The sequence below is a fragment of the Heterocephalus glaber genome, unplaced genomic scaffold (genome assembly GCF_053883595.1).
Source record: "Heterocephalus glaber isolate CG9 unplaced genomic scaffold, H.glaber_assembly_v1.0 deba00001460, whole genome shotgun sequence".
Taxonomy (NCBI): Eukaryota; Metazoa; Chordata; class Mammalia; order Rodentia; family Bathyergidae; genus Heterocephalus; species Heterocephalus glaber.
Window position 1 is genome coordinate 9,971,829 of NW_028258307.1, and position 26,638 is coordinate 9,998,466.

General features: G+C 50.9%; 1 protein-coding gene across 2 annotated transcripts in view; it reads left to right on the forward strand.

Moving 5' to 3' along the window:
* Positions 1-65: 65 nt before the first annotated feature.
* Lzts1 (leucine zipper tumor suppressor 1) overlaps positions 66-26,638 on the forward strand; it is a 49,879-nt gene continuing 23,306 nt past the window's right edge. For both annotated transcript variants that reach the window (XM_004848259.4, XM_004848258.4), the window contains exon 1: positions 66-289. The gene's annotated coding sequence lies outside the window, so the exon portion shown is untranslated. The remainder of the gene's footprint in view (positions 290-26,638) is intronic.

Below are 26,638 nucleotides of genomic sequence, written 5' to 3' on the forward strand. Positions count from 1 at the left end.
CCGGCCAATGAGCGGCGCCGGTCCTGGCCCCGCCCCGCCCCGCCCCGCCCCGCCCCGCCCGCGGCTTTGGACCCAGAGCAGAGGCCGGCGAGCTGCGAACTGGCGGGCTGCGGGTGGCTGCGGACCGCACCGCGGGGAGGCGGAAAGTTTCTCCGCCCGCCTCGTCCTGCGAGCCGGCGTCGCCAGCTGCGGGCCCTGCCCGGCCGAGCAGTTCCGCAAAAAGAGAGGATCGCACAGCAAAATACAGTGGAAACAAAACCCCAAGCCAGCCGCGAGGCGCAGGGGGCAGGTAAGGTGCGGTGGCCGGGGTCCGCGCGCTCGGGGAGCTGCACCCGCTCCCGCCCGCCTCTTCGGGCGTGCGTCCAAGCGTCCGTCCGTCCTTCCGTCTTTGTCTGTCGGGGTCCGCGTCTGTCCGGGTGTCTTTGTCTCTGCGTGTGGCTGTCAGGGTCTAACCCTCTGCTGCCACCGTGGGTGCCGCCGACCTGGCCCGAGCCCGGAGGGGAGGATGGTGCGTCAGTCAGTCCTTCTGCCTTTGTCTCCGTCTCGGGCAGACACGGTTATCCACTCCCAGCCCCGAGTCTGATCTCCAGGACCTGAGTGTTGAGTGACATTGGTGTCGGAGGTGAGGAAGCAGGGGTGGAGTGGGGTGGGGAGTGAGGCTACAGGGCCCCGGGAGAGGAGCTCTGTCGGGCAGTTGGGGAGCGGCCACTCAACTCCGTCGTCCGGAACTTTGGAAATGGGCTGTGACCGCGCGGGTGGCTTGGACACAGTTAGAGGGTTGGCATTCTTTCCTGAAGGAGTAAGTCACATGGAGATGAGGTCGTCAGAAAGGAAGAAGAGGAGCCAGGGTGTCTTACGGGAGGGCCTCCCGGAGCTGTAGGTCTCCCAGGGTCGGCCCTGGCAGTGTCTCAGGAACTCCTTTCCCTCCTCGCCAGAGGCGCTCAGCCCCTCACCCCCTGGCTTAACTCCCTGCAGCAAAACTGGGCAGCAACAGGCACTGACACCGCAAGGGCCGGGGATGTTTCTCTTTCCTGCTCCAAGTGGAAAGGCTTGAACTGTGGAGCGAGCACAGGAGCGTTCCGCTCGCCCACGAGGGTGAGGCCTTGGGAAAGTGCTGCAGACAGACTTGATGGCTTCAGACTCCCGAGTCTCCCAGGATTAAGGGATGCATAGAGATTGGAGCACCTACCCACTCTCCTCTCAGCCCCTCGCTCGCTCTGGTCTCCCAGGGCTGGCAAGCTAGTGGGAAAGCACAGAGTTCTGGACAGTGGGCTGCTCTCGATAGGGTCCCCTCTACTGAAAGTGCAGCCTCCTAATTGCGGGCGCCTCCAGAGGAGCTCTGCTATGGAGATGAGCTGCCTGCTTGGCAGTCCTTCCTGTGCTTTGGGTAGGAGCTACACAGGGTTTGTAACCTGAGCTTCCTCTAAGTTCAAAAACAATTTTCTTCAGGCAGGAGGAGGGAACATGGAGGTGTTTGTAGGACGTGTCCCTAAGAGAATTAGAGCTAGCGTTTACAGTGTTTGTGTTCGAGCCTGGAGAATCATCTGTGGGCAGGAGTCTGTGGGCAGAGCATCCCCACTAATCCGGTGTGGCCCTGCACCTTGTATTTATCCAGCACCTTTCTTCTGAGGCGGTTTCTACACATCATAGACATTATCTCATTTGTTATCTCCTTTGTCCTCACAACATAACTACCAGGTTGGCATGAGACCATTTACTCTCTGTCTGCCAGTGAAGGAACCGAGACAGCAGAAGGGAAGGGTGTTCCCAGGGCTAATGGGAGTGAAATCAGGCTGCAGGAGTCCCAGAAAGAGGGCTCAGCCGAATACAAAGGAGTGTGAAGTGCTTACCCTGCTGGAGGTGAGAAAAAAAAAAAAAAACAGTAGGAAAAGAAGGAAGGAGCCTGTGTGCCAGCAAGGGGGAGACCAGATGTCTGCTCTGGATGCAGGTGGTTAGTTAGCATTTACAGCAGTCACTATGCACTTGGTGAAGTTAAGCGGCTGTAACACTTGAGGGTGTGCGTTTGTGTGTCTGTAGGTGGTGCCCTGTCTGACTGTGTGGCTGTCTGTCTATGTGTAGATGGTAGCAGGGGCTGCCATCCGAGGAGGGTGCTGAATGGCGTGTTTCTGGAGAGTGCTGGTGCTTTTCAGGTGAGTGAGGACCAGATTCACCATTTACTGTTCGGAAGCCAAGGGTCTGCATGTGTGGATGAAGAGACAGGTGGGCTCCAGCAGTTTGCAAATGGCTCTCTAATCCTGAGAACTTATTGATAGGCCTTTGGGCTTATTCAACATTCATTTAATCCGTTTTCATTGGTGCCTGCAAATCAAAAGGCTCTGGGCTAAGCAATGAGGCTACAAGGATGACTAAGGTGATGATGAAAAACCTGTGGTTAAGCAGCATATAGACTAGTGTCATGGATAATATTGTAATGAGATTTAATACCAGCCAGTAAGTACACTGAGTGCCCAGTACTTTTATTCATTATCTCCTCTAATTCTCACTTCAGCCCTGCAGGGCATCTATGATCATCAAAGAGAATTAAATAACTTAGCTAGGCTGGATGATGAAGGGGTGGGGATTTGAACTCAGGGCAGTAAGACTTCAGACCCTGGCTCCTTCCAGATTCTCCTGCTGCCTCTGAACAAAGAAACACATTCTTCCTTCTGTGTAGAATATTCTTGCCCGGCCCCTTGACCCTCTCCCCTTAAGCAGCTCCCACATGCACTTTTGGTTTTAACTATGAGGATCAACTCCTCCAAGAAAGTTTCCTCCATCCTTTCCTTAGTTTTAGGGACCTTCCTCTGAGTTCCTACCAGCATTCTCCCATGTCACTGGCTTCTCGTGAACTGCAGAGGTGGGGCGATGCCAGAAATTCCCAGCTCAGAATACAGAGTCTGGCTACCCCAAGCAGGGCCCAAGTGAGTACTTGTTTAAAAAAGCGATGGGAAAGAGGAGAGGGCTGTACCAGAGCCTTGGCAGCCAGCACTGTTCCCAGGGTCACTTCTGTCTGGTCACACATTGCTGGTGTGGCCTCTCACTTCCTGTCCTCTGTCCGAGGGCCTCTGCCTAGACAGGGCTGCTCTAGGCCCAGCCCTTCCCCCAACAGTTCTGGAGCAGGAGGGAACCTAGCCCCTACCCTCCCTCTGCAGTCTGTGCACTAGAAGTACACTTACAGAAGGGGAAGGTGCTAGACATGATTTATACCTGGGGTTTTTAATTGTGTACTCAGGACCTCAAGGGCAGATGGTTCCAGGGTAATGATGAGGTGTTTCTGGGGTTTTGCCAACAAAGAAGTATCCAAGTGCTTGAGGGACTTGGATAGGGATTTTCATCTTTGCTCTTTGAGGTTGCTCTTGAATGGGCCTTTATGCACTGCAGTAGAGCATGAATTGCTGCCGTGTTAGAGGAAGTAATCTGGCCATGATCCCTCCGCAGCCACACACTCTGGTGGATCTCTTCATGTGTCTTTGCCTCATCTCACCATTTCCCATCCTGCAGTGGCCCCAGGTCCTCTCAGGGGTCAGTGATGAATTTAGCTTTCCTTTCAAAGATCATTATTCAAGTGTGAAAAACTCCGCATTTCACTGCTTATTAAACATCTTCTCTATGTGAGGTGCCAGGGAAATGGGTGATTTTAACAAAAGGCTGAATGATACTTTGAAGCTAAAATTTGTGATGCTAATTAGAAAAAAGAACCTGCACACATGAATCAGTGACAAGTCCCTTGTCGCACTAACTTTGGATGAGGCAGCCACCCAGCAGGAGGGAGGTTGAACTGGAGACACTGGAAGGAGGTCGTGGATTGGTTGTGGGTTGAACCTGCAAGTCGAACCTAAGGAGAGTAGGGAGTGGGTGGAGCAAACACCGAGGTCTAGACCAAAGATGCAAAGTGCGAGCTGAGGGAATTCTCCACCTAGGGGATCTCCAGGGAGAGTCTGTCACCTCCCTTCACAAGAGCTGGTGAATGACAAGTGGGAGGTAACTCACCACTATGCCGCCCAGCCCATGTGCCGATTGCCCCATAAAGCTTCCCCTCCAAAAGGATCAAGAGTGGGTAGAGACATGGTAGCTGAGCTCAAGCCTGGCCAGGCTGGCCTCACAGGCCATTTGCCAAAGTCACTTCTGTGTTACTGCCTGGAATGATGCTTTTGTGTGTATGTGGTACAGGTGGTTGAACCCAGGGCATTTCATGCTAACTTACATTCCTCAGCATATTTTTTTATTTGGGGACACAGTATTATTAAGCCACTAAGTTGACGGGCTGGGCTGAAGCTTGTGACCTTCTTGACTCACCCTTGCAGAATGCTGGGATTATAGGTATGTACCACCAGGCTGGCTGGAATGATGTTTTTAAGGGCCCTTTTCATTTGCACAGGACTTTACACATTAAAAAGGATATATCGTCATTATTAATATCTCACAGAGACTTGAGAAGACTCCATTTGGCAGATAAACCCATCAGAGGTGAAGGCGTTTACCAAGTCGTCATAGGAACGCTAAGACTTAAATCCAGTTGTCCTGACACCCAGTCACACTACGTCCACCAAGCCTTACTGATTCTTTTCCATTTGGGGGGTGTTGGTGCTGGAGATTGAACCCAGGTCTTGGAATATGCTAAGAATGTGCCCTACCACTGAGCTACATCTCCTGCTCTGTGCCTTATAAATTAAACAGGCTGTGTTCACTGAGTTGCTAATTATTTAAAAGGAAGAGTTTTTTAAAAAAATTATAAGAACTCAGTTACTTTCATAATTACTGTAATTCAAGCATATGGGGACATGATAATTTTCTTCACTTTTTCTGTGCCTCATACATATGTATTATATATGTAGGGCAGTGGTACGTGGGGTTTGCTTTAAGGAATGAGATTGGACATATGTCAGTTCTTTCTCTAGAGTTAGTCAATTCATAAGGTTTATTAGTCCACTCCAGATAAAAATTAGAGCAGATTTTCTCTCCACAGAATCTGAATTAATCACATACTGAACAAACTTGCTTCTATAATCTATTTCTCTTGCTCCATAAACAGCCCAGTGCCAAACTAAAACTGCACAGCCCACTCTTGGTGTGAACCTTAAGCCCTGCACGGAACCTGAGTTCAGGCCAGGCTCCCCCAGAGGAGGACAGGCCTGGGTAGCCTTGAGGGAAGGAGGACAAAGCAGGTAGCAAAGGGAGAGGGAGGAGGTCACAGGGAACAGAGGGAAAGCACGTGTTAGCCGACAGCTAGAGCTAATTGTTCCCATCAGTCCAGCACAAGGGCATGTTTTTTTGTTGTTTTTTTTACTAAGTGACAGGCCAAGTGGCTATGGGAACAGATGTGATATGGTCTGTGTCTGGTACCTGCCCCTCTGCGGATCACTAATAGATTTGCCTCTGCGTCAGTTAATCACCGTGGGAGAAGATCGCTGCCTTTGGGCCGGCTGCCAGAGCTTGTGCACACTCACGCGCACACCGCAGTTCATTCATCCACTGTCTTGACTCTCCTCTCTGAGAACTGCTTCCTTGTGACACCCATCCCGGCATCACACATAGCATCTGCAGAGACTCCAGTTCCCAGCCCCGAGGAGAGCCACACATGGCCCCTGGCTGGCATCCTGTGCCATGATCATAGTGTGCTCAGGCTTCCCCTCCCCAGCCCCACACAACCTCAGTTTCTCCTCTACCTAGAGCAGTCTGGAGTAACCCCGAGCCCTGAAGAGCTGCAGATCCTTCTAAGCTGAGCAGCATCTGCCAGAAGGACCAGTCTAAGTGGGACTCCCAGCCACAGGGGCCTCCAAAAAAGGGGGCCACGTAAGGGTCACCAGGAGTGGAGCTGAGATCTGGGGTGGTGGTAGGCTTTGTTCTCAAAGCTGCCCCATCCGTGTGCATGCGTCTGACCTTGCAGACTCGTAGGTGGCCGAGGCAACCCCTGCCCAAGGGCGGGACTGTGAGCTAGGCTCACTGGCCTGCCGGCTTCGGCAAGGGCTTCATACCCCTTGCTGCTGCAAAGCCATTTGCTGCTAGATCACCCTCCTCCTGGCACCCTGGACTGCTAAATTGGTCTAAACTTGCTGTACTTCCACCCACCACCTTAGTCATTATTCACTGGCAGCATTCAGAGAGTGGGTGTAAAAGCAGCTGAACATTATATTCCTGCTGTAAAGAGAGAATTGAGTATAGACATGCAAGGAGTAGGGAGAGGGAAGGAGGTTAAGAGTGGAGGAGTCTGAGAGGCAAGGATTGGGGCTTCGCCAGAGCCTTTGCCGGTGACCCCAGTGACACTGGATGGTGAGGTCTGCTCAACTCTGAGGGGCTGCCCATGCTGACCTGGGAGGAGGGAAGGATGCCAGCCAGGGAGAGAAGGATCCTGCCCTCTGCGAACACCTGCTCCCTGAATTCTACAGTCTCCACTTGTCACTGCTATTGAGCGTTTGTTCCCCTGTGTTGGGCTTTAGCTTTCCGTCTCCACCCTCCCTCCAGCCCCTAAAGAGAAAGTGTGCTGGACCTCCGATGCATAGCACCAGGCCCTGAATGCAATCTTGGCTCAGCTCCTGTTGGCAGAGACTGATGGTTATAAGGCCCACAGGGGCCCTTCCTGACTGGCCATCCTGGATTTCCCTGTGCTACCCAAGGACAGATAACTTAGAAGCCAGGCAGGCAAGAGGAGAACAAATAGAGGGGATTTGCAGGGCTTCATCTACCATACCAGGAAGGCAGCTATCGGCAGGGAAAGGGTTACACACGACAGACAGGGTGGTTCAGCCTACAGTCCTGGCCTCCCGTTGACCTCCGCCCAAAGCTCGGGGCTTTCCCCATGGCACATCCAATGCCTGGGCATGGCACTGGGGCTGGCAGGGGGTGGAGAACAGAGTAGGTTCCTTGTCAGGCCCCAGGGACAGCATCAGGCAGGGCAGACTGACCTTGACGGAAGGTTCTGTAAGTCACTGATAACATTTGTTTGGTCACTCAGGGAGCGTTTGGAAGAGGAACACAGTGCCAGCTCAAGCTGGTTTAGAAGCTGGTGTGCTCCCCAACCCGGGTTCCTTTCCTCCCACCCTCTACTTGAAGACAATAATGAGAAGACCCAGAGAACAGCTGCCCCCACACAGCAAGGGAGGCAGGGCCAAGAGGGGACCATGCTGTAAGAGACTGTCAGGGGAGGGGGTCAGGATGCCCTTGACCTTTTGCCAGTCCTTCGAGGGCAGACTGGGCCCCTGTGTCTGCCGGGTGCCTGGGCTGCGTCACCTCTGAGCAGCCAGGTCATGGGCAGTAGCGTGGACAAGCTGAGCACTCAGAACAGCTCCCCTTATTTACTGCAACCTTTAAACACTTGGACTCCCCTTGCTCCCCCTGGAAAGATATCCCAGCAGTGCAGGGCAGGAGGGAGGGAGGGTTGGGTTGTGCTCATGCCTTGATGAGACAACCCCTCACCCCCTAGCTGATCAGATTCCCCCAGCCCCAACGCCTCTGTGGCGCCAGCAGACAAACCTCTCTGCCGCCAGGTGGGGAAAACAAGAGAAGCCCTCCAGCCTCCCCCACCTCCACCTGTGCTGTAAAGGGAGCTGGCCGCCAAGGGAGGCCAGGAAGGCGTCCCCAGCTGCCTCGGGCCCCTCCTCTTGCCAGGCCTGCAGCTGCCCCTGCTCAAAGGCTCCGCAGCCCCAGCCCCAGCCCCAGCCGGCGGGTGGCTGATGGGGCAGGTGTGGGCAGGATGCCTGGCTGTTCCTGAGACTAGATTTTCTCATCTGCCAGCCTTTCAGCTTCCCTGAGCCCTCTAGCAGTACCTGCAGACATTTGTTGACTTAGAAACTTTTTCTTGATGATGTACTTACTTGGATACAGGAGCTGGAGTCTAGGTTCAAGGCTGGAGTTCCAAGATTTGTCAGGAAACTACAGCCTGCATTGAAGAAATGTCAGCCTGCATAGAAACGCGAACTTCAGGGTTGAAAAGACCTTGAATGTGGTTCTAACCACACCCCCCTCTCCTTGTCCCTCCTCTGTCCACAAAAGTTTCTTCCCCAAGTTGTTATCTTTTCTCTCCTCACCTCTTAGTAGTCTCAGAGCAATTTTTTCTATTTTTAGTTCCACTCTTAAAGTCATAGAGTTTGTGCCACGCCCTGTGCTAGACAGAAGAGTGTGAACCCAGATCAGCCACAAGGAGTCACTGGTCTGGTATTGCGGAGGAGACAAATACATTTTTTTAAAAATCATTTTGGGAAACAGAATTAGTATAGCCTTCCCAGGAAATGTAAAGCTTGAGCATATCACTGACACAGATGGTGTGGTGGACTGAGTTGGGGGGGGACAAACCTAGGGGTCTGGCTGGAGGCATCGGAAGAGCCCCGCGCCTCCCAGATGGGGAGGGAGGTAGAGAGCAGACCTTGGTTGAAGGAAGTTAATCTAGCAGTGGCACATAGAATAGACTTGAGGGTGGGAAGACTTCTTTCTAGAAATAACCTGACTTAATAGAATGCTTTTCTGTCTCCAACTCTGTCTCCCGGTTGACAGCACATCCCAGAGATGCAGTGTAGCCTGGAAGTCTCTACTGTGGCTGCAGCTTCAAGCAGTGGAACGTTCTGAGACCAAGGTCAAGGTGCTGGGTTCAGGACTTATTTCTGTAACAGGCTAGGTGGATCCTGCCTCCCCACTTTGGACGTGTAAGAAATCACAGCAGGGTGCATTCCCCCCCCACACACAAAAAACCCAGATGAAGACAGAGAGGGGAAGGGACTCGCTCAGGCTACTTCATCTGGTGAATGGCAGAGCGGAGGACAGGAGTTACCACTCCAGGGCTGGTCCACACCCCACTGCTAATTGTGGACTAGGACTGAAGAGCCCAGATCCTCAGTCCTTGAATGTTAGGCAGGTTTTCCCTGGGGACACAGGAGGACACATGGGTAGTGAGATGTTTCTAGTCTTTGCGGATTTTCCTCCCCACCCAAGTCAGGAGAGCCCTGGACTGCAGTGACAGCCGGTCCCCTCTGTCTCCAGGTTTCTTGTTTCCCTGGGTGTTAGACATCTCTTTCCTCCTGTTCCTCTGCCTTTTCTCTCCTCCTCAGTGTTCTGAGATGTGCCCAGATCATGTGACAGCAGAGGCTTAGTATGCCAGTCACAGTTGCCACCAGTTGGTATTTTTCAAAAATGAAAAAAATGGTTCTCTGCCTCTGTCTCATGTGCACAGCTTAAACGAAACCCAAACAAAATGGAGGGGGGGCGGTTGTGGGGTGCCACCCCCCCAGAGCAGCCGCACACACAGGGAGGGATCCCCAGACAGGAGGCAGATGCCGGCCCTGTGCCGAGCTGGATGTGGCTGCCAGGGTCTCAGAAGAGCGAGTGCCAGAGCAGTGCTGGCTCCTCCTCTACTTGCTGCCCACTTGGCAGCCATGCTGCCCATGCTGTGTTCCCGGGGTCTCCAGGAAGACTTCCTGCTCACTGGACAGCAGCCTGCCTCCCAACAGAGAGAACGCTAAGAACTTTTATAAAGGCCCAGCATGGGGTTTCTCAGCGTAGAGAAGCTTGGGAGTAGACAGTCGAAAAAAAACACGGTTTGGGGAATCAGATGCATCAGAGTTGGGATCCCAGCTCTGACTTCTTTTGGCTGTGTGATGCTAGGCAAGTCATTTGGCCTCTCTGAACCTTGGTTTTCTCATCTGTAAACTGTTTTGTGTCTCATGTAGCATTTTTGATTTGTTTGAGACAAGATCTCATTATGTAATCCAGGTGGCCTTAAACTCACTCTGTACATACCCAGGCTGGCCTTGAACTTGCAGCAATCCTCCTGCCTCAGTTTCTCAAGTCCCCAGATCGTGGGTGTGGGACACCACACCCGGCTCAGGTAGCATTCTTATGGAAATGAGGTGAGGCAATATAAGTAAAATCACATGACACTGAGTTAGTTGCCTTTGCAGGTGAACCCTGAGCCTTCGGCACAGGCCCCTGCCTGCGGACCGGAGGGAGGACTCCAGGGTCAGGCTGTGCTGCCTTGACAACTGCCTTTTCACTGGCTTACTCTGGCAGAGGGAGGTGGTTGTGACTGAAACCGGTATGGAGGGGAATCAGGTCCAGCGTTGATTCCCTGGGTCTCCATCTGTGTTGTCATTCGGTTACAGTGGACATAGGACCGGTGCTTGGGGCAGCCCTGAATGTCCGTGGAAGTGGACCTGCTGTCAGAGTGGCCTGAGCCAAGCGTGCACGCTGGAGCCCGGAGGAGAAGGAGGAGGAGGAGCACCAGCCATGCTTCGGAAAGACCTGGACGCCACTGGCAGCCAGCGCGTGCTCAGACTTAGGGGAGGAAGACTTCGGGGCACTGGGCGGAAGGGGGTTCCTGCTTCTTTCTTCCTTCCTCCTGCCGCCTGCCTCCAAGGCAAGGTCTTTCCCAGCTGGATGGCTCTCTGGATTGTGTAGCACCTAAGACAGGAAAGAGAGAGAAAGGAAAACAAATCAAGTGAAACCTCTCCTGTGTGCTCAGCCTGCAGGGGCTTCGGGGCTGGGGGTGGCTGGAGTGGGAAGCTCGGTGCTCGCACAGGCGGGTTGGAGAGTGATTCTCCACAGGAAACCTGAGAAACGTTTATTCAGCTAACTGACACTAAACAAGGTGGGGCAGCCCGGGTGGGCCAAGGAGCCAAGCTGGTCCTGTTGGGACACACTTTCCTGCGGGGGACATATCCACATCGGTGAGTCTTCCCACATAAAGGGCAGGCTGGCATTTAATGCACCTTCCAGGAGGGCTCCATGTTTATTTCCTTCCTTTTCTTTGTTTTTGTTGTTTTTGTACTGGGGATTGAACCCAGAGCCTCCAAACTGAGCTACATCCCCAGCAATTTTTTTTTGCTACCAGGGATCGAACTCAGGTCCTTGTGCTAGCACTGCAGGCACAGGAACCACTGAGCTAAATCCCTGGACCCCCCCAGCAATTTTTTAACATTTTATTTTGAGACAGGATCTTACTAAGTCTCTTAATTGCCCAGGCCCGGCTGAAACCCGCAGTCCTCTTGCCTCAGCCTCTCAGAGTGCTGAGATTACAGGCTTGTGCCATCCTGCCTGGCTTTGCCCTTTTTGTTTTCCCCGGTGGAGGCAGCTTTTCCCTGTTAGTGGTGTGGCTCCTGCAGGCACACAGCTATCCGGGTGTCCAGTGTGACTACGCTCTGACCTTAGAACCTGTATGTCAGTGTGTGGTGGTTGCTTTGTTCAAACAGCTGGCATCTACAGGGGAGAGGGCAGTGGCTCTGCCTGGGATCACTGTGATACTTGTGCGAGCTCATTTGTGGACCTGGACCAGTGTGATCTGAGAGATCTCCCACGGCTGCCCAGAAAAAAAGGAAGCTGTGGCACTTCCCTCGGGCACTGTCAGCCCTGCCCCTTCAATTATGCCTGGGTGGGAACCTCCCACCTGTGGGCTCCGACAGTTCACAGGGCTGCCCTTGCACAGTCCGGGCAGCTATTAAACTCCCGCTGGACCTTGCCTCAGACTCACTCCGAAGCTGATGAAAGGGGGAACCTGTTAAAGAAGCAGCAGCCAGCCTAGAATTAGGCTCCGCTCCCACGGGTGTAAGATGCTCTCGGGGAGAAGCAATGTGCTACGCTGAGGCCTGGGCTGCAACTGTCTACACCCAGAGGGGCCCAGGGGAGGTGCGGCCCAGGCCTGGAACTCAGAAGCCACAGCCCAGCCTCTTTCCCTGTCCTCTGTGCTCCATGGCCTGGTCCCAGAGCAGCTTAGGCACAAGGGACCAGGAGGCGGGGTGGTCTGGTTTAATTGTGGTGCCCTTCCAGGTCCTGCTCTGACCTGAGTTGGTGAGGCAGTCAGGACGGGACCCTAGGGACAGCGTGGCGGTGAGCACCAGGATCTGCCCGATACCGCTCTCCCTGAGAAGGGCCTTCGGGAGCGCAGCCTTGGCGGGCAAATCTGCTTCTACTCTGCGTGACAGAAGAAAGTGGAGTCCGCTATCTAAGGTGGTGACTGCGGGTTTCTCTTGCCGGAAGACCATGGTATTCAGTGTGTAGCAGACCCAGAATCAGTAGCAGACCTTCCTTCCTCTTTCCCTTCTTTCTCCTCTCACCATGATGGGAATTGAAGCCAGGGAGCACTGAGCTACCTTGGTATTTTGGGGTTTTTTTTCCGGTACCAGCGATCAAACTTGGAACCTTTCACTTGCAAGGCAGGTGCCGAAACCACTGAGCTAAATCCCCGGCCCTGCCTTTGTATTTTAACATACAAAACTAAACTGCCCAGGCTGCACCACACTTGCGATTTTCCTGCCTCAGCCTTCCAAGTAGCTAGGTTTACGGGTGTGCACCGCCGTAACTGACCCTGAGCTACGTACTTATTCCTTGTTCATTCTTCCCAGCCAAGCTTTGGAGGTGAGATGAGACCCTAGATTCCTCCACCCTGCCCTCCTCCCTCACAGTCCAGACCCAGGTGAAAAGATGCCACCACAAGGTGCTTAGGCCTCTTCAAGGAGGGTGCAGGACTGGGTGCAATGCTGGGGTCCAGGGACAGGAGGTGGCCAACCCTATGAGTGCAGTGGCCAGGAGAGCGTCAGCCACTGGACAAGAGGGTGTCTGCCAGAGACACAAGATGAGGGCTCCCGGGGAAGGTAGACAGGAAGCCACCTGTCTGGTCCACAGCCCTGAGGCTGGGCAGCTACTGCAGCTTGGCGGAGACTGGGGGGCAGGAGGTGCCCCCCCATTCTTCCCGGAGGCTGGGGAGGGCTGGGGACACCACAGGGAACCTAACAGCCCCAGCCCGGTCCTTAGGGAGCTTTGCATCCATTGTTACTTATGTGATTTTGAGGCATTAAAAAAGCAATTCCTGCAAACAATTGATCTTAATCTTGCAGACTCCCAGTACTTCTGATGCTAATCTTTTTTAGTCTAATCTCCAAAGGCCCCAAATAGAAATGTTCTGAAATAGAAATGTTCTCTGTTCTTTTAGATCCGGGAAGGACAAGAAATAGAGTCCAGGGCCCTGTGAACCTGTGAAGCTGGAGAAAAATATATCAGGAATTTGAGCCCCAGCAATCCCACTATGTCCTGAGTCACCAAGTCCCATATGTTGAAAAAAAAAATGCCATGCATTGAGCTCTTAATTTTATCCTGGTTCCTTTACAAGAGAGATTTCACTCAGTACTCACGAAAACCCTATGCTGGAGGGACCACAGAGAGCTCTAGTTTACAGGCAAAGAAATGGAAGCTGTGCAAGTCAGCCATGAGGCCAAGGGGGAATGGGGTGACACTCAGTCCCAGAGTGGAGGGGACAGAGGCCAGGGCCTGCAGGGGTCCTCTCTGGGGGGGTCTGCACTGAGCAGAGCTGGCACCTGAAGCCACTGCGCACCAAGTGTCACTGGGCACTGTTGACTGCAGCCTGGGTTCAAAACCAGGGTGCTGCCATTTCTAGGGTGACCCCTGTGCCTCCTCACAGCCTGGGGGGAGGCTGGCCCCAGGTCTCCTGTGCCCTGTTTAGTCCCAGGCCTCGGGCACCAGAGGCACTTGGGGAAGGCAGCCTCCGAGAGAGCCATCTCCCTGCTGGATGCCACATCCTGCTGCTCCTGCTGGGGCATCGCCTCTGGCCAGGGTCCTTTCTGACCCCCTGCCTGATCCGGGGGAGGCGGCCATCAGCTTTCCAGAGACAGAGAAGGGAGCAGCCCAGGCTGGAACTGAGAAGGGAAGGCACTGGGGCTGAGCTGATGCCACTGCGAGAGTGGCCCGAGGGAGGAAGGAGCCACCCTGCGTTCAGTCTCTGCCTTCTCTCTTCTCCCTCTGCATCACCTTGAGTGAACGCGGCTGAAGCCACCCTGCCACCGCTGCCCGGCAGATGGCACCAGTTCTACCAAGGAGGGAGATGAGAAGGAGCAGGGACCAGGGCACAGCAGGGTGTGCTGGGGGAGCACAGCTTAGCTAGCAGGCCCCAGGCTGTGCATGGGTACCAGCCCAGCTCCAGTGGTAACGGAGAGTCTGGGTGAGCTCAGAAAGCCGCCCTAGGGCCAGGGGGAGAGGAACAGTGCCCTTCTGGCCCTATGGAGCATCTGCAGAGCTATGAGAGACCCCAAGTGACCTGCAAACCCCAGGTAGGAGTGAGCCTCTGAAAGAATGAGAGCTCTCTAAAGAAGGTCAGGCCCTGGGACTTAAGAACTCATGTGGCATGGGTTTGAATCCTGGATCTGCTTCTGTCCCTAGATGCCTTTCCTCAGTAGTAAATTAGGAAGAAAGAATTCTCTTACAGGTTTATTATGTGAATCTTTTTTTAAAATAAAAAAAATATTATATACAGATAGAATGTACACAAATCATGGGTGTGCACAAAGTTTTTATAAAGTACATTGACATGGAGGGCTCACGTTTGTAATCCCAGCATTCAGGAAGCTGAGGCAGGAGGGTTGCTGTGAGTTCAAGGCCAGCCTGGACTACATAGCGAGATCCTATCTCATTAAAAACAGAGAGCAGAGAGAGACTTAAAAGCACCCCAGAAATTCTCTCCATCTTGACGCCATACTTCTTAACTCTTTTTTTTTTTCTTTTAGAACTAGGAATGGAACCAGGACCCTTGCACTAAGCTATATCCTCAGCACTTTTTTTTATTTTGAAACACAGTGTATCACCACGTTGCCCAGGCCAGGCTTGAACTTGCTGTCCTCCTGCTCCAGCCTCCCAGAGTTGGCGTGCACCAACATGCCTGGCCCCTTTTACCTCCTCTTAAACTTCTTTTAATGGAGTTGCACTGTGTGCCCTCCTTTGTGAATGGTTAGGACGCCCTCCACTGTTCTCATTGTTTTGTAATGTCCTCTGCAACATACACCCATCATTTATCTTGCAGTCAGTAGACACTGGGGTTTCCCGACATCTCTAATTTAGCACCTCTTCTTATATACCATGTGAGAAACCTCTTGACGTGGGACTCCTGGGTCTGCGGGGTGCACATGCGTGGCCTGCATAGACCCTGCAGCACTTCCCAGTGGGCTGCGCCTGTCTTCCCCTAGCGGGGTGGATGGGTGCTCACCTGTTTTCTATCTTGACGACACTTGGCATGATCAGGCTTCTTCAGGCCGTTCCAGTGTTTATCTACGGGTATTTATTTATGATCTCTGAATATGTATCTCTTCTGGTACCTAATCATGCTGAGAATCTTTCTAGACCTTTTTAGCCATTGCATAGCCTAGCTTATGAATCTTATGTTCAGATTGTTTGCTCATTTTGAATTTGACATCTGTCTTTTTATTGGAGTTCTTTTTTGTATTCTGATATAAGACATTGTCGGATGTGTATGTAAGTTTCTCCCCCACCCATGGCTTGCCTTTTTACTCTCATTGGAGATCTCTGCAAAGAAATTCTTGATTTATCAACATTTTACCTTGATGCATAGTACTTCTTTTTGTATATCAGGCATTGAACTCAGGACCTTGTGCTCGTGAGGCAGGTGGTGGCACCACTGAGCTAAATCCCCAGGTATGTTTAGTACTTTTTATGTCATTGCTAAGAAGTGTTTACCTATGCAAAGGTCAAGAAAATACCCTCTTACGTTCTCTTGTAGGAGGTTTAGAATTTTATCTTTTGTATTTATATCTACAGCCCATCTAGAATGACTTACGTGTGATATAAAGTAGGAGTCAGGATTTATTTTTTCTAAATGAATACTCATTGACCCCACAGCAGTTTTTTTCCCAGTGTTCTGCTACTATCCCTCTTCATAAGTCAAATGACCATCTGTGTCAAGTGATTGGCCAGTCTATCCACATTATGGTTGCTTCATAATAAGTCTTGAGGGCCGGGGATTTAGCTCAGTGGTTCCGGTGCCTGCCTCGAAAGTGCAAGGTCCCGAGTTCGATCCCTGGTACCAAAAAAAAAAAAAAAACATAGTAAGTCTTGATGTCTGGTAACTGACACCCTCCACCTTTGCTCTTTATCAAGATGGATTTGGCCCCCTGCATTTTAAGGTATAAGATGCTGAGATTTTGATTGAGAGTTTATTGATCCTATAAGGCAATTTGGAAAGAATTAATATTTTAGAACATCAAGTCCTCTGATCCATGGATGAACCTCACATATCTTAGTATTCATTTAGAGCTTCTTTATTTTATCATAGTAATACCTCACAGTTTTAAGGGTAGAGGTCGTATATAACTCCATATTTATTCCCAAGCATAAGCATTCTGTACATGGTATGCTTTTATGGTTTCTTTTTCTATGTATTGATACTATTCATATCATAGCACATGAAGTGCAATTGCATTTTAAATGTTAACCTTGTATCCAGAGACCTTACTGTGTTTACCGTGAGGATTACCATCATGGGTAAGCAGGGCTCAGCCACCCTTACCTGTGCACCGGAAGAGCTTAAGGAGGGCAGGGATGAGCTCACTACTGAAGGAAGACATGAAATGGGGAGGTTGATGAGAGCCATAAAAATCTCAGCTTGAATGGGCCTGAGAGAGGTTCCACAACAGGAATGAAAGGCCCTTCCAGTTGTTGAAGCCCTTTGCATTTCCTGTGTCATTGATCTGTGCTGAATTCCTGCGGGGTCACCACATGTCATTTTCAGAGGTAAAGAAAAGGGCCTCTGGAGGCCCGGTCAAGGTCACCCAGAGAGGAAGTGAGCATGCGGTGAGATAGATTTTGGACACTGCCTTTTGATTCGTAGCTTCTGGGAGAGGTTTTCTGACACTGTCAGATAGTAGAGTGGGTCCAGGAGATAAGCCAGGGAGTGGGACAGGTTATCTGGAGATAAGTGGCTCCCTCCCTCCTGTTGAAATCATTGGGCCTGACCTGTGTGCAGAATAGTTGGGGGCAGGGGAGGTGGGTGGGGCAGCTCAGAGACTGTCACTACTGGCAAAGACAATGCTGCAGGCCCTGAGATGTGGCTCTGAGCAGAGAGGCAAATGCCAGAGGGCAAGAGCCACAGAATGTCCTCAATCCCACACATACCCCTGAAGAATGTTGCTCTGGGTTCTCAGTTCTCCATTTTAAAACTTTTCTCCGCCAATCTCATGATTAAAACAAAACCAGTGACTCTTCGCCTCACCTCCTGAGGGCAGCAGGTCCTAGCTCCTGCCACGCCCTCCCCCTCAGCCTCCTGGAGGCAGCTGGCTTCGGTCAGTGCCATCCTGTCACTTTAGCCCGTTCATCCCAGGACTCCTTCTTAAGTGGCTCCTGCCCGCCCTTGCTCCCTCGGGGTGAGGCCGAGCTTGACAGTGAGCGTTCATTCCCCTGCAGTCCTTCCTCTCTGCTCAAGGTGCGTTTGGTCACTGATCGCACCAGTGCCCCGCAAAGTGCCTACACTGGAAGGAGCTGTGATGCTGCTGCCCATGAGCAGATGATAACAGAAGCCCCAGAGGGAATGACTCTGAGAAGCCCACGCTGCTGCTGGCTGGTGGCCCAGCTGAAAAAACCCAGGATCCCCATTGTCATTGCTCCTCCACAGCCACCAGAGCGGGGCTGGGGCATCAATAGCTTGAGCCACTCTGAGGTTGCCTGTGCAGTGGGCCCTGCTATATGTGAGTTCTGCATTCAAGGACTTGACCACTGTGGATCACAATATTTGGGGGAAAAGGTTGTGTCTATACTGCCATGTAACTTTTTCATCTCATTATTCCCTAGAGTACAACAACTACTTAACATAAAACTTTCATTATATGAAGTATTGTAATTAATCTAGAGAAAATTTAAAATATAGAGGAATTTGTACATAGGTTGTATGGAGGGACTCAAGCAGGTGCAAATTTTGGAATCCTTGGGGTCCTGGAACCTATCCCCGCTGATACCCAGGGACTACTGTGTTTAGTTGGTATTACGATTGTTGTCTTGGAAGGATTCAACTGATCCCATGATGGGAGGGAGTGCAACTTCCAAAGGATTCTCTCTTTCCTCTTCTTCCTCTGCCTATGGAGTAGCCAGACTCTGGGCAGGCAAGATATCACGGCTGCTCAGGGCAGATGTGCTTAGGGAACAGCTGGACAGAGTTTCTCCTCTGTGGCCTGGAATGGCAGCCTGCAGCCCCAAGTCCTCCCTCCTGTCCCCACCCAGCCAGGCCAGCATCTCAGCAGTCTCCACACACTCCTTGCTGATGCAGGGTGCCCCTTAGCAGGAGCCACACGCTCATCTAGAATGGGCCATCTGTCTCCCCTGACAGCCAGGGGTGTGAGAAGAAATGAAGTAGAGCAGACAGTTTTCCTAGAAAAAGGCTCTCCATGTGAACTGCAGAAACCACGACCTTGTCTGGGCCCCCGGCTATGTCTTAGTCTGTTCTGATGGTAATTAAAATGCACCAGGGACTGGGGACCTTACAGATAGCAAACTTATTTCTCACAGTTCTGAAGGCTGAGAAGTCTAAGGTGAAGGTGCTAACAGGTTCAGTGTTCGTCGAGCGCCCGAATCTGGTTCGCCGATGGTGTCTTCTTGCAGTGTCCCCAAGACGTGGAAGGGACAAAGACATCCTCTCTAAGGATACAATTCAAATTCCTGAGGCCTCTACCCTCATGAACTAATCATTTCCCAAAGCCCCTAATCACATTAGCGATCAGGTTTCAACATATGAATCTTTGGTTGACTTGAGCGTGCAGAAGGCAGACAGCTGGCCACACCCACTTCTTCCCAGCACTCAGGTCCAAACAAGGCTGAGCATCTGTGAGATAGCTCACTTTTCACCCCTGAGACCCCTGGAGGGGACCTGGGCTCAGACCCCTCCCCCAGAACCCTTCACACCACTCCTGACCCCCAGGGCCCTCCCTGGGCAGTGATCTGGAAGGGAAACTGCCATATTCTATTTAAATTAAATGGAATTTACATTTACTGAGCACCTACTGTTGTGCTAGAAGCTGTTTCAAACACTTTGCATTTCCTATCATCCAATCTGTATCTGTAGATAAAACCCCAAAGTGTGTATACAGTGGTTTTTAACCTGGCAGGACTTTACTCCCTTGGGAATATTTAGCTGTGTAGATTTTGTTGTTGTTGAGACAGGATCTCTCTGTGCAGTCCAGGATGGTCTCAAACTTGCAATCCTCCTGCCTACTTCTGTGATAACAAGTGTGCAACACCACGCCTGGCTCTAGAGACATTTTATTTATTTAGCTGGCTAGTTAGTACACAGAGTTTGCAGTACATAATGATTGCATTCTTTGTAGGCCATTGGTACTTGTACGTAACATATCTTAATTCTTTGTTTTTTAATACCTTCCTCTCTCACTTCCCTCCACCTCTTGGTTTCTTTCACTCTTGTAAAAGTTCTAGCTCCCTGTGATGTATTTATTTAGTGGTACTGGGGATTGAACCCAGGACCTTCTCACTGAGCTACATCCCCAGCCCATTTTATTTTATCTTTGAGGTAAAGTCTTGCTAACTCACTAAGTTGCCCAGGCTGGACTTAAACTTGCTATCCTCCTGCCTCAGCCTCCCAGAGTACTGGGATTACAGGTGTCACCACCACACCTGGGTCTCCAGAGATGTTTTTCAATGTCCCAGCTATGGGGGCAGGGAAGGGAGGGGCGGGAGAGCACAACTGGCCTCCAGAGTGTAGAGACCAGGGACACTGCTAATATGCTCTGTGCCCGGGACAGCCCTTCACAGCAAAGACTTACACTCATGCGCTGTTACATCCAGCGTCCAACATATTCTGAGAAATGTGTCCGTAGGTGAATCATCCATTTTTGAACATCACAGAGTGTGCTCACACCAACTGAGAAGTACAGGTCAGTCCCTCCGTGATGCAGTCATGAAACGTGAACACAAGACACAGGAGGCTGCTGCTGTCCTAATACAGCGTATTGTTGCACAGCAAAATGTTTCTCACAAGTAGAAGAAACACACTCTGAAATACTGATAGAAGTTTAATATAATAAATGCATATATCAGTCTTTAGCCTCATGCTCAAGGAGACTGTACCACGTAGTTGTATGTACCATGTTTTCATATGACTGGCGACATGGCAGCTTTGTTTCTATCAGTGTCACACAAATACATCAGTTGTGTGTTATACTGCATTGTTAGGGTTAGGACATGGGTAGGCAGTAAGATTTTATTTTTTTGTACCAGGGATCGAACTCGAGACCTTGTGCTTATGAGAAAGGCGCAGGAACCACTGAGCTAAATCCCCGGCCCAAGGCAATAAGAATTTTTCGGCTCCATTAGGATATTATTATGGGACCACATTGTATATGTGGTCCATTATTGGCCAAAATGTTGGAGTTTTTTGTCGTTTTGTTGTGGTACTGGAAATTGAACCCAGGGCCTCGAAGCTGAGCTAGATTCCCAACTCTTTATTTTTCATTTCGAGATGGGGTCTTGCTAACTCAGTATGCTGTTCTGAAACTTGCAGTCAGTCCTCTTGCCTCAGCCCCCTCAAGTGTTGGAACTACAGGCATGTGCCAGCAACCCCAGCTCCAAGCCTAGCTGTGTGGCCATAAGAGGGTATCTAGCCCAATTTGTCAGTCACACGCAACACAATTTACAAATGCACAAAGAAAATCTGCAGTTGGAAACAGTTAAGTGGCCTCCCCTAGACCCTCTGCCAGTGTAGATTTTTGCTTAAAAATGCCGTTTGGCTATGGCTGGGCATGCGGCACACGCCTGTAGTCCCAGGACTCTGGAGGCCGAGGCAGGAGGATTGTCTTGAGTTTGAGACCAGCCTGAGCTACATAGCAGGAAAAAGAAATGTTTGGGAACAACTGCCCATCAGGCCCACTCTGTCCTGGGACAGAACACATTCCACTGTTTCTCATTAGACAAACAAACATTGAACTGCACCTGCAGGTTCAGGGAAACAGCTGCTCGGAACCCAACCTTTCCCACCAGTGCTCTGCAAGGTTACAGAGGCAGGAGATTTTTCTTTTGAGTAGTTATGATCTGTGCATGTATCCATAATCCCAGCAATAGGGAGGCTGAGGCAGGAGGATCATGTGTTCCAGGCCAGCCTGAGCTACATACCTAGTTCAAGTCCAGCCTGGACTATATAGTGAGATCTTGTCTCAAAAAAATCAAAGCAAAACAAAACTGCACATCATGAAGGGCTTTGCAAGTGCCAGGAGAGTATTGCTAAGAAGTCTGCAGGTGTAGAGGGGCAGTAGGAAAATAGACTATAATGATAGTCTACTACCTCCCTTCCACAGTGCTTTTCTCTCTTGGCTTCTATTTCACGTCTGTCTTTTGCTCTGCTTCCTCTAGTGACTTGCTTCATAGTCCTAACAGCCGACTTGTCAACCATCATCGCCTTAACACTGCTGAAAAGACGCTGTTCCTGTTGAGTTGCTCAGAGAGAACACCTGTTCTTCCTGTCATTGCAGGCACCCAGCTCCTAAGCAATGACTTGAGAGAATATATAACCAAAACATGAGCTGGAGACAGACAGCAGAGCTGGCTGGCTGGCTGGAGCAGGAGTCAGTGTGGCAAGAAGGTAGATGTCTGGAGGTACTTACTAGACCGCAGTCTTCTGGAGGGCCCTGAAGGCTGGGCTGAAGCCAGGGTGCAGCTCCAGGCGGGCTGGTTCTGGGACAGCTGGGGAGGGAAGCCTATAGTGTTCCTGACAGTGCTTTACAGAATGGAGCTGCCAAGATCGATAGGCTCCTCCCCGTTCCGTGCTCTGCTGCGACCACCACCTCCCACTCTCCTGTGGTTCTTGAAATAACATTAGTGCAATAGACTCCCCAGCCATTAGAGGGGAGGGCAATGCTCATGCAGGCGGTGGTGCCCTTTATTTCAAGTGTCCTGACTGCTAATGGGACCTAGGGTTTGAACACACGTGCACGCGCCCTGGTGCAAGTGGCAGGAGGAAGAATTATCCCCATGAACATCAATGAATGGGCAGGAACAAAGAGGTACAGTGAATGAGCCAGTTGTAAGGGGGCCTTTCACAAGGCCTGAATGACAAGCGAGCTCCCAAGGAGGGGGCACTATGCCCATCCAGAAATCCAGAGGATGCAAGGCTGTAGGAGGAGCTGAAGTCCCTCCAATTAGCAGGATTACTGGGCAGAGGAAGCAGAAGGGAGCATCCATTACTGTGGGATGTTCCAAGGTCAGGGCCAGTGCTTCCAAAGAAAGGCTGAAATCAGGAGGGAAATCCAAGCTGTCTTTTCTCTTAATAAACTTGAGGGTGGTGGCAGTGCCTAGGGGAAGCCTGGCCTCTAGAGATGGGCTAATGAGTCCTTCTATCAGTGGCTCTTCTGCTTCTTGGGACTGGGGCTGAATAAGGAAAAGAAGACTTCAGGGGTGTTTGGTGCAATTCATGAGGCCACAGGTAGGTAGTATCTGCCATTTTTAATTTTTCTAATAGCCTCCCACTAACATTTCTTCTAATCTCTCAGGGTCTCCCTGAGTCCTCTCCCTCCCTCTCTGGACAGTTTAGCTGGGTGTATGGAGGCAAATAAATCAGTGTTCATCTTCAAGAAGCCCAAAGAGGGGGAAAGGTGGATAAAAAACAAAGCACTTAAGAAATGGGATGTAGTCTATGCTGTGAAAGTCTCAGGCCTCTGTTGAGAAGCATCACACAAAGCACCAACAGGGAGTCTTCCTCGACCAAGCAATACTTGACCTGGGTAGGAGGAATGGGTTTTCACAGGCTGGAGGCTGGGGCCATGGGACAAGATGTGAAGGAGATTCTCAGTTGAGCCCACAGCCTGAGCAAGAGTGAGGGTGTCAGTACTGGCTGGTGCAGGGAGGAAATAGTGAGAATCAGTGAAAGGGAAAAGATCACACAGAGGAGGGCGAGGAGTTGGAAGCCAGGCCAAGGAGGGTCTGGGGGTGCTGGGAGGAATGAGTGGAGTTCTGAGGAAGGATGTTAGACAACTCTTTCAGAGAGGAGAGGCTGCAGGGAACCTCAAGCTGAAGTAATTGGGTCTGTTTTTTAGGTAGGAAGCTTCTAGCTTCTGCAGAGTAGATGTTTGAGCAAGGAGACATATAAGGCAGGAAGTTTGTCCATGCATCCATCTATCCATCCATCCATCCATCCATCCATCCATTCATCCATCCATCATCCATCTAGTGAACATGTACTGAGCTCCACTCATGTGCCAAGTCCCAAGCTAAACAACGCTGGGCTGAGTGCTATGGCCCCTGGTACACACAATTAATAGTCTGTCCCAGCTCCCAGTCTCTCCCCAGATTCCCTCCAGTATCAGAATTTCCAGACTCTGCTCCGAGCCAGATTGGCAGCAGACATGGACAGCCCCGCTGGGAAATTGCCAGGATGCTGACAAATCCTGTTGTTTTAGATGCTGCACTCAATTCTTGGCTCTGTGCTGATAAAAACAGAGAAAAGGGTGCTTTTAGGACAACTCTCCAGCACTTCCATTGTGGGGATTGCTGGGATGGTCTAGTGCCTTACCTTCCTCCTTCCAATTCATAGAGTATGTTTTGGGGTAAAAATCCACAGCAAAAGCCAAGTTCTTAGACCATTTTTTTTCTTGGGCTCTTTTGTTCAAATGGCTGTCAAAACCAGATGTGGTGGTACATGCCTGTAATACCAGCCCTCTGGAAGGCTGAGTCAGGATGTTAACAAGTTCGAGTCCAGCCTGGGCAACTTAGTAAGGCCTTGTCTCAAAATAAAAAAAATAAAAAGGCTTGGACAGATAGCTCAGTATGGAGGTTTTGGATTCAGTTCCCAGTACTGGGAAAAATGCCAAAGATGAGATGGGAGGATCAAAAGTTTGTGGCCAGCCTGTGCAATTTAAGGAGACCTTTGTCCAAACCTAAGTAGAAAGGGCTGGGGATATAGCTTGGTGGAACAGCATACATGGTTTCCACCCCCGGTACCTACCCTAAACCAAAAGGGAAGGCCAGCCTCAACCACATAACCTCATATGCCCACATTCAGTCCCAATGCCCACTATCAGGAACATCTTTATCTGCTCTTCAAACTGCTGTATCTTCAGATGAATCGACCAAAACAAATCTACCCCAAGAGTCTATTATTTCTCCATAAGCTGGAGGATATTAAATATTTTCTACCCCAGGGTTCTACTACTTCTACATACGCTGAAGTTTTTAAAAATATTTATCTTCTTTTTCCATTTGAAGATGAGGGTGATGGAGGAATGGGTAAGGTAGCTTACCAGACTTGTGTTTGCTTTAAAATGTGCTCTGGGATGGAGGTGTAGCTCAGTGATAGGGTGCTTGCCTAGCACTCAAGTGGTGTTATATTCATCGGATGGATGGATGGTTGGATGGATGGATGGATGGATGGATGGATGGATGGAGACAGAGACAGAGAGATAGCTAGTGCTCCAATCCTGATGCCTTCATTTCTGTAGACTACTTGATTCCTTGTTCCCATCCTGTGGTGCACTCAACCCCACACCTCCTTGCTACTCAACCCTGACTCTTATTCCTTACTTACAATTCAGCCTGCACATGAAGTCAGCACAAAAGAAATCAGATCTCCATAACCAGGTGCCAGGATACAATCTCTATTCTCACATTCGCCCTGCGCCCCGCTTTGGGGGTGCACCTCACCCTTCTTTCTCAGCCCACTTCCTTGCCAGTCCCTCCATTTACATCACAATGAGCTCTCCCCCTGAGCCCCAGTTTGGTCGCTCCCTCAGCTGCCACCTGCTACACCTAGCAGCTCTTTGCAGCTTCCTCCCCTTGCCTCTTGCTCCTCCCCCACACTTCCCTGCACCCTTTGGGATGCCTTCTGCTTCCCTCTCTTCCCTCCCTCTCTTCCTGTACCCTTTCAGCCCTCTCCCTTCCATACAGATCCTCCTGCACCTCCACGCCCCCCTATGTCTTCCAGTGAGGCTTCCAGGTCGGGCAGGGTGGTGTGGGAATGTCATCGGCCCCCGGGAGATGCAATTCTTCCCACCCCCTCCCTGCACAGTATTCTTTATCCAGCACTCTGTGCTCCAAACCCAAGCTCACACCCCCAGAGGTAGCCCCTTTGAGCCTCACACATGCAGCCACTGACTACTTTTGGTCACATCACCCCGGGGAGCCACTAGGTCAGGTCAGGGGGGTCACTGAGGACTCATTTAATTTTCTTTCTTACACATCCCAACTTCTCTGGCCTCAGTAGGTTTTACCGACTTTCCCCGTTCCTGGTACTGAAGTCTTACGTCCCAGAAGTTCCCCCAGCCCCAGAGAATCAGGAGGGTGCCTGCTGTGTGCAGCCCAGATCCTCTGAGTGTCGAGTACAGAAAGCTCACACCACCGCCCTGTGTGTGACCCCATTGTCCAGCGGCGGACTCCAGCACCTGTCAGCCATGGCGAGGTGCCCCCAAGAGGGTGCCACTGAGGCCCAAGGGCCCCACGGAGAAGCTTTCCCTGTGGCAAGCTGGGACTGCCTGGTGTATTCCCCAAGAAGCCCCCTAGGGCAGGGGTTAGGATGAAAAGATTTGTAAGTACCTGCTCATGGAAGCCACACGCCATAAAATAGAAAATGATTTTTAACTGCATCTTTATCCATTCATTCAACAAACATGTATTGAGCCCTGGGCCAGATACTAGCTCGAAGTTGGAAATACAATGTTGAATGAAGTAGGGAGCTGCACTGTGGTGTGGTTAATCCCATTATAGGAATGAGCAGAGAGGCTGCCTTGCAAATTCGAGGGACATAGGACCGCTTCCCCTCTGTTGGGTTTGGGAGAAGTGTAGGGAACCCAGGGAGGGTCCCTGGAGAAAATGAAGCCTGGTCATTGAAAGTGCAGATGAGGGGTGAAGAGCAGGAAAGGAGACAGTGATGTTACAGGATATGACAGTACACAGTTCAGTCCTGAAAGCCTTCTCATCGTGGTAGGAAATTTGAACTTTATTTTGGGGGCAGTAGGGAATCCTTGGGAGAGCGTGGAAAAGAGCAAATAACAGATCTATGAGTATCCCAAGGGAAATAAGATAGCAACATCAGCTGTGGTGGAGATGGAGGGGAACTGGCTTTTGAGGCAAATGAGTGTGAGAGAGGACGTGGAGATGGGTCAGATGCAAGGAGGAAGGGGAGGAAGGAATCAAGGCTGACCAGGCTTGGACAGCTTTGGATCACTTTCAGCTGGCTGCCAGCTGTGCCATTCTGAGGCAGGGAGCCCAGAAGGAACAGCATGGTGGGGGAAGATGGGGTGATGGTTGATCTTGGTTGTCAACTTGGCTGCATTGAGAGACACCTGGAGAACTGGGAAAGCTCACTTCTGGGTGTGCCTGCGAGGGTGTTTCCAGAGATACTTGGCTTTTGCATCACATACCCAAAGGGGGAGACCCACCCTGAATGTAGGCCACGCCATTCAGTCTGCAGGGGCCAGAATGGATAAAAAGTGGGGAAAGGAGCTTGTGCGTGTGACTCCTCAGCTCTTCTAGAGCTGGTGCGTTCTTGGCTGCTTCCAGCCCCTGACAACATCAGACTTCAGATGCTTCAGCTTTTGGAGCTGGGCTTGCACCAGTAGCTCTCCAAGGACTGGGGCTCCATTGTTAGTTCCTGTCATTCTGAGGCTTCTAGCTTCTTGGACTGAGCAGCTGCTGGTTTCCCTGGCTCTCCAGCTTGCAGACAGCCACAGTGGGACTCATCAGCCTCTGAGCACTTGAGCCAATATAATAAATTTGTATGTATACATATATGTAACAGGATATTCCATGGAATAATACATATGTCCTATTGATTATTTCTATGTATTATTTCTAACTATTGTATTATATTATTATATTGTATTATTTGAGTTGTACCTCTAGACCTGAAGGTCAGAAGGTCATCAACATTTGCATG